Raw genomic sequence first — 8440 nt, 5'->3', positions numbered from 1 at the left:
GGGTGGGGGGGCCCCGGGGGGGGGGCCACTGATCAGCCTTGGTGGAGGTCTGCACTCTCCGAGTGCTTCTAGTTGTTTCTTAAATGGCATGTTTTTAAGGTTTCAATTACTATGAATAAATATTTTCCTTCCATCACTCTTGCTTTTATCGGATTGTTAAAAGTTCCCGTTTTTTTTTTTTGTGTCACCCTGTACTTTAGTTCCGAATTAATTTCTTCTGGAAAAACTAATCGGATTTAAAAAAAATCATGTAACCGTACCCACTGTACTGTTTAGTGTCTTCCATCTTTATGGGTTTTGTTCTGCTGCCTGTCACTACCAGATCAACTGCCCATTTGTTCATGCCCGACGCTAACTCTACTTGGACAAACTGACCCAAATGTTGTTTGCGAGACGTTCAGAGTCATTCTGTGCTGCAGATGGGTTAAATTGCATTAAAATTTGTAATCAGATTAATCATGATGATGGATTAATCTGCGTTAACACGTTAATTTTGACAGCTCTAATTATAATAAATGGTGATAAATCACTTAGGAAAGGTTCAATAAGAGAGAGAAATAATTTTGGAACTGCTTTAAAAGTAGCTCTGGGTCTTTATGGGTTAAATACATGTATGTATCATATATATTGCATAAGTAAATACATTAAAATCAGTAAAGCTACAAGTAAATATGTTGTTTGTTTCTGATTCATTGATGCACTGAATATTCTTGTTCCCAGTTTTTTTTCCGTCTGATTTTCATGTAAGATATCCCTGTAACCAACCATACTGTACAGTTGTTGATAACACGTACTCAGATCCAGCCCATTACACTTTCTCTGTCCTTGTCAACAATGTTATGGATTATACATTAGTGATTTGCAGAAATGTGTGCTCTCAGTCCCATTTGTGCAACATATACATTAAGACACAAAGGATAATGGCAGAAATGGGGGATTTTTTTTTTTTTTTTTTTTACCTTAGCTGCGTCTTTCTTTCAGCAAGATACAATTTTGTCTGTAGATGTAAAGGTGAGGCATGTAAGAAAAACAGATGGATGTGTACATTCTGTTTTTTTCCCTTTTGGTACCTTTCAGAGATCGTCGACCCTTCCTCGGGGGGTTTATCTTCGTGCTGGTTTGCTGTTTCCTGGTTGCGATTTTTGAGCTCTTCCCCTGAATATCAACTTGACCTCGGTCACAGAGGTCAGAGGGGTCAGCGACGGGACGGAGGGCTCCTCTGCCGTCATGTCGTCAGTCCAGGGTCCATTCAGTCACATCAGGAAGGTCAGCCTCGGATACTGAGACACAGATGGACACCAGGTTCACATACAGGAAGACTGGCACATGCAATGTACAAATACTCCAAACAGTGCATGAAAAATCCTACAATACAAAATTTATTAGCCAAAGTAATTACACTGCAAAAATCAAAAGCTTACTAAGTGTGCTTTTCTCATTTCTAGTCAAAATATCCCATCACACTTAAACTAAGACATAATCACCTAAAGAGGAACTTTTCAGTGAGATATAAAACTTGTTTTTAGACAATAGATCTGGAAAATCTTATTTCAAGAAATCTTACCAAGATAATTTTCACTTGTTCCAGTGGCAGAATTTTTTATTTTTGCTTGAATTAAGCAAAAAAAAAAAAAAAAAATCTTGAATTAAGCAAAAAAAAAGGGACAGACAGACAGACAGTAGGGCTGCACGATTTTGGCAAAAAAAAAAAAATCCCAATTTTTTCTGCTAAAAACTCGATTTTCGATTTTGATTTCGATTTTTTGCTAAAACTACAAAAGACAACAGAAGTCAGCATGTCGTTTTCGTGAGCAGCCCACAATGCAAGGCACTGCTCTGACCTCAAATCTGTAATGGTATCACGTACTGAACCCACAGAAGTTTTTTTTTTTCTTAATTAATCTTTACTGAATGAAGTAGAGTATACAACTAATGTATACAACAAGAAAATAACATAAGTTTGCCAGGGGGAATACACTATATACAATGTCCCAAATCAGAGCAAATACTTATGTTTTTTTTATACCTTTTTTATACTGCCTTTTTGTTTCCAGATTTATCTAACAGCTTTAAAAAAAAAAAGTTCAACATCTTTCAAAAATAAATAATATTTGGTTTTGTGTTCAGAACTTACATTTGTGAATGAAAAATTTTAGCAAGTAAGAGGACTAAAGTAATTATTAAAAAATAGATAGATAGATAGATAGATAGATAGATAGATAGATAGATAGATAGATAGATAGATAGATAGATAGATAGATAGATAGATAGATAGATAGATAGATAGATAGATAGATAGATAGATAGATAGATAGATATTGAATTGAGCAAAAAAAAATCTGCCAATGGAATAAGTAAAAATTATCTTGGTAAGATTTCTTAAAATAAAATTTTTAAGATCTATTGTCTAAAAATAAGTTCTTATATCTCACTGACAAGTTCCTCTTTGTGTGATTATGTCCTTATTTTAAGTGTGATGAGATATTTTTGACTAGAAATAAGAAAAATACACTTGATAAGATTTAGATTTTTGCAGGTACTGGTTTGGTCTCCTTGGCTGTTTTCTGTATTATCAGAATCAGAATACTTCATTAGTCCGAGGGGGAAATTGTTGTTACAGTTGCTCCTTTAAAGTATAAAAAAGTAGCAAGAAATAATTATGAATACAACAAAAAGAAGAAAAAATATATACAGGGTGGGAAGCAAAATTTACAATGAACATTTAGTTGTTTTTTTCTCAGCAGGCACTACGTCAATTGTTTTGAAACCAAACATATATTGATGTCATAATCATACCTAACACTATTATCCCATACCTTTCAGAAACTTTTACCCATATGAGTAATCAGGAAAGCAAACGTCAAAGAGTGTGTGATTTACTGAATGCACTCGTCACACCAAAGGAGATTTCAAAAATAGTTGGAGTGTCCATAAAGACTGTTATGAATGGAAAGAAGAGAATGACTATGAGCAAAACTATTACGAGAAAGTCTGGAAGTGGAGGAGCAACAAAAAACATACCAAAGCTTTTATTAAAGCTCTCAAATCCAAATCCTAAAGGATCCAACCAAATCCGTGAGAAAATGGCAACTGAACTTGAGGTAGACAAACAAGACCGTTAGAAATGCAGTAAAATATGATTTGAAGTTAAAATCTTACACAAGAACACCAAAACACTTGTTGACAACAGCAACAAATCCAACTTTAGCAATTTTTGGGAATCCTGTTTATGGCCAGCCTTCTAGCCCAGATCTAAACCCTCTGGATTCTGCTATTTGGAGCGTTTTAGAACATGCTACCAATAGAACATCACACAGCAATGTCGACTTTCTTAAAGATACTATTAAAGAAGAATGGGAGAAGTTGTCACCTGAATATTTGAGGAACACTTGTGCAAGTTTCAGGAAGCGTGTGAAGGCAGTTATTGAGAAAGAAGGAGGACACATGGAATAAAAACATTTTCTATTATGTCAATTTTCTGTGGCAAAAAAATTTCTCATGACTTTCAATAAAACTAATTGGTCATACACTGTCTTTCAATCCCTGCCTCAAAATATTGTAAATTTTGCTTCCCCACCCTGTATATACACACACAAAGCTCTAAATCAATGTTTTTCAACCTTGCGGTCATCTGAAATTTCTACTCATTAATAACAACAACAAAAAATTACTAATAAAATATTTTTTTAATGATTCAACATATATTTCATTATAATTAAAACACCACTCACTGTTTCTAATAAAAATCAGTTCAAATAAAATGCAGGATATAAGATCTGAGAGGGCATATCTTGATTGACCTGATCATGTGACCACGTGATCATGTGTATGTTACTACGCTTCAACCTGCACGGACACAGTCACAGTCAGAAAACCGGACCGAAATGAGAATATAAAGATTTCTTGACCTGCCTGGCCTTACCGAGACATCTCCAAGAGAAAAAATGTCTCAATTTTGAATGTCTGGTGTCGCCAGAAATTTGTGATGTTAAAATGGGGTTCAACATGCCAAAAAAGGCTGGGAACCACTGCTCTAAATATACAAACTATATGTCTTTGAATACACATATTTACCAAAAATACATATTTAAACACTATATTAACATAATTAGAACAGCAATTTGTACTAGACATATATTATCAATATGACAATTCAGGAAATATATATAAATAGTGTGCAAAATGAATATATATTATATGATTCGACTATAGCACAGGTGTCAAACATGCGGCCCGGGGGCCAAAACTGGCCCGCCAAAGGGTCCGTCCGGCCCACGGGATGAATTTGCAAAGCGCAAAAATTACACTTAAGATATGAACAATCAAGGATGTCGAAGTTGTTTTGTTCAGGTTCCACGTACAGACCAATGTGAGCTCAACTAAAATAATAATAGTATAATAACCTATAAATAATGACTCCAAATTTTCTTAGTTTAATGTGAAAAACATAAAATTACATTATGTCTATAAATAAGTAATGACAACTCCAATTTTTTCTCCTTGTATTAGTGTAAAAACTTACAATAAATAATGAAAATATTCACATTTACAAACTATCCTTTAACAATAAAATGCAAAAAACCTGACATTTTGAAAGTGAAATTTTAACATTTTACTTCCTGTTACTAAATATGTTGTGCCTCTGTGGATCCAGTCCGTAATACGCATGTTTAAATGGTAAGTTGAGGTGTAATATTGTAAAATTGCACTTATTTTTCTCAAGAAATTTCAGTTTTTTTCAGGTTGTTCACATCATTTTTGTTTGGATAGTTTGCAAATGTACATATTTTTATAATTTAATTTTGATTGCTCTAAAACAAGGAGGAAAAATTTGGAGTTGTCATTATTTACAGGTTATTATGCTACTGTTTTACTGGTCCGGCCCACTGGAGATCAATTTGGGCTTAATGTGGCCCCTGAAAGAAAATGAGTTTGACACCCCTGGACTATAGGAATTGAGTCATCAGTGTGGCTGCTGAGGGTGGAGCTGGTTTAATATAATTTATGTGCAGTTTTAGATGATTTGAAAATGTATCGATAAATCATATATGAAGTTGAATGTGAAATATCACCTTGACTACACACTGCTTTTTGCAAATCAGCATTCTTGTTTACACTTGTCTTATATATCCTCTGCATTGTTATAAATCCTCTTTGTCTTGCATGGATCAGCTGTCAAATGTAATGGAATAAAAAGCAAAACATGTCCCACATAGATGGAGGTGAGGTGAAGCGTAAAAGTAGCTCAGATTGGTTCTTAAGGACAGCTGTCACTTTTCAGCGCTCATACCAAACTCAATATCAACACAGAATTACAAAAAACATATATTAAACACTTCTAAAAGTTATATGTTACGATATTCTTCATATTGTTAGATGAATCAGTCAAACTGATCGACTGATAATAAGAGATAAAAAAAAATTATGCAAATTTTAAAGTGACATGAAAAGAATAAAAAAGAGCATCGTGAAATTACAGTGAAAGCCTCCTTTAATATTTTCTGTTTTAAAATACTATTTCTAGAAATATTTAAGGTGTTTTTTCTCATTATTATGCTGCACACGTAATGCACAACAGTGATTATTTTACTGATTTATTAAAGACATTTGAGTACAAGTGGACATGGAATAAAAGCAACACCATGTCCTCTATTTTATCAAACAAATGGATGTAAAATACTGTAAAATAAAGTAAATAAACATCAACCTGCTAGTGCAATGTCATAAAACAGCAGAGAAATGCTTAATAATTCACTGTTTCCTAACACGTCAGCCATTAGAATGTAAAAAGTCAGCAAATGCAACAAAAGCTGCTCACTTTTTTAATGTTATTTTCCTTTTCGGTGAAATAAAACAGGCTTTAAAATCTCTCAAAACAATAAATATCAATTGCACCCGACAATACTTTCACCAAAATACAACTACATGTATTATAAAATGCAGTTTTAAAATTTTGTTAACCTGTCTTTGCTTTTTCTAAAGTTCACGTTTGCTGAAACTTCATTTCATTCAGTTTAGTGCTTCAGATGAATGATAAGCCGACAAAAAGACACAACAAACCAAAACAGACTGACAAAAAAAAGAAAAAGTATCATTAAATTTGCAGTGCACGATAGTTTCTTTAACATAACTGCACAAAAATCCCATAAGTTTATTCAGCATATTTTAATTCCAGTGGTGTAAGAGGACATGAGACTTTTAAAACGACTTTTTTTCCTGTGTTTTTTTTTTTTTTTCTATTTATGGGCATTTTCAGACAGATGGGAGGGTTAAATATGTGATTGACAGCTGTAATGACCAATCACTGATTAGATTCTGTCAGAGTGACCTTAACATGATCCCACGACTCTAAGGGTCAACACAAAAATTTGGGATGTGCTTTCACTTTTCTATAACAGCATGAAATAACAATAGTTTCGATTAATACAGTTGTTTACATACATTTGTTTGGACTGAAGAGGAAGCTCCAGATAGACGGTGTGTATTGTAAAAGTTTTTTCCACCTGATTTTGGCTCCTGCAGCTTTAAATGTAAAAAACAATAGAGTGAAATCCAATTCCACTGACTTGTATATACCCATAAATTAGAGATTTACCTCATAGTACTTTACAATCCGTCCAATATAATAACACCATCGTTCTCAAAGAAACCCTATACTCAGGACATTACACTACACACTTTATTTAAAGACTTAACATTATAGTCGTTACTGTTGACTGTATATTCTGCACATTTTGACACTGGACTCACTCGTGTGTGTGTCTTTTATTTTTTTACTTTACTGTTTTTATGCACCTTACAGAACATAAAATAAAATTTTGTTGCACTGTGCAATGGTATTTTGCAATGACAGTAAAGCTAAATCTATTCTATTTATTCTATTCTAGTCTTGTCTATTTATTCTATTCTATTTATTTTCTACTCTATTCTACTGTAGTCTATTTTTCTATTCTATTTATTATTTTCTATTCTATTCTTCTGTAGTCTATTTTTCTATTCTATTTATTTTCTATTCTATTCTACTGTAGTCTATTTTTCTATTCTATTCTATTCTATTCTATTTATTATTTTCTATTCTATTCTATTTATTATTTTCTATTCTATTCTATAGTCTATTTTCTATTCTATTCTATTCTATTCTATTCTAGTCTATTTTTCTATTCTATTTATTATTTTCTATTCTATTGTGTTGTAGTCTATTTTTCTATTCTATTCATTATTTTGTATTCTATTCTACTGTAGTCTATTTTTCTATTCTATTTATTATTTTCTATTCTATTCTATTCTGTTGTAGTCTATTGTAGTCTATTTTTCTATTCTGTTCATTATTTTCTCTTCTATTCTATTCCATTCTATTGTAGTCTATTTTTCTATTCTATTCTATTCTATTCTATTCTACTCTATAAAAAATCTTATGTTAGAATTGTTGGAATAAACGTTTGGAACAAGTTAAATCCTGAGTTTAAAAAAAACTGTACAACATTATTTGTTTAAAACTATGTTTAAAAGAAATGTCATGAAACTGTTTGAAGAATGTGAATGTTAACTTTTCCACTACTAAAACTATTGAATTGTTTTGTTTTTTGTTGTTGCTATAGTTACTAAAGAAAAGGCATTGGTAGCTATTTTATCTCCTTTTGTTTGGTGAAATGAATAGAAGGGTAGGAATAATACAGGCACGGAAAAAACGTATTAGACCACTCCTTGTTTTCTTCTATTTCTTGTTCACTTTAATGCCTGGTACAACTAAAGGTACGTTTGTTTGGACAAATATAATGATAACAACAAAAAAAAAGCAAATAACTACGGTACTCATTTTCCATGTTTTCCTGATAATAACCAAAATCACTTCAGTTCTTACGTCAATATCTATGGCGTTGTACTTACAAAAACAGTGCTTTTAGACATTCCATGTTTTCTTTTCTGTCTGTTTTAGTCACATGATACACACAGGAGTTAGTACTGGATTGGACAGCCATTGTTTTTGATGACTTTTGATGGTCTAATCATTTTTTCTGTGACTGTAAGCTTCAGCCTTTTCCTTTTCAAACTTAGAAACACAAACTGTATTCTGTTTTATTCAATAAAAAACCTTATGTTAGAACAAATATGAAGCAATTTTGTCTTTCTGTTGTTGGAATGAATGTTTAGAACAAGTTAAATCCTGACTTAAAAAATCTGTATGTTATTTATGTTTAAAAAAAATGTCATATGAAGAATGTGAATGTTAATATTTCCGCTACTCAAACTATTGAATTATTTGGATTTTTGTTGTTGCTATAGTTACTAAGCAAAAGGCATTGGTAGCTATTTTATCTCCTTTTGTTTGGTGATATGAATAGAAGGGTAGGAATAGTACAGTCACAGAAAAAAAACATTGGACTACCCTTGTTTTCTTCTATTTCTTGTTCATTTTAATGCCTGGTACAACTAAAGGTAC

At 32.3% G+C, this 8440-nt stretch overlaps 1 long non-coding RNA gene across 1 annotated transcript in view; it reads right to left on the bottom strand.

Annotated features, from left to right (window-relative positions):
• Positions 1–1042: 1042 nt before the first annotated feature.
• LOC115413365 (uncharacterized) overlaps positions 1043–8440 on the bottom strand; it is an 8855-nt gene continuing 1457 nt past the window's right edge. The window contains exon 3 of the long non-coding RNA XR_003934457.1: positions 1043–1280. This is a non-coding gene — a long non-coding RNA (uncharacterized LOC115413365). The remainder of the gene's footprint in view (positions 1281–8440) is intronic.

The sequence above is a fragment of the Sphaeramia orbicularis genome, chromosome 3 (genome assembly GCF_902148855.1).
Source record: "Sphaeramia orbicularis chromosome 3, fSphaOr1.1, whole genome shotgun sequence".
In the NCBI taxonomy this organism is placed as follows: Eukaryota; Metazoa; Chordata; class Actinopteri; order Kurtiformes; family Apogonidae; genus Sphaeramia; species Sphaeramia orbicularis.
The sequence above is the reverse complement of the archived record's forward strand: the minus strand, read 5'-3'. Positions and strand labels throughout refer to the sequence as shown.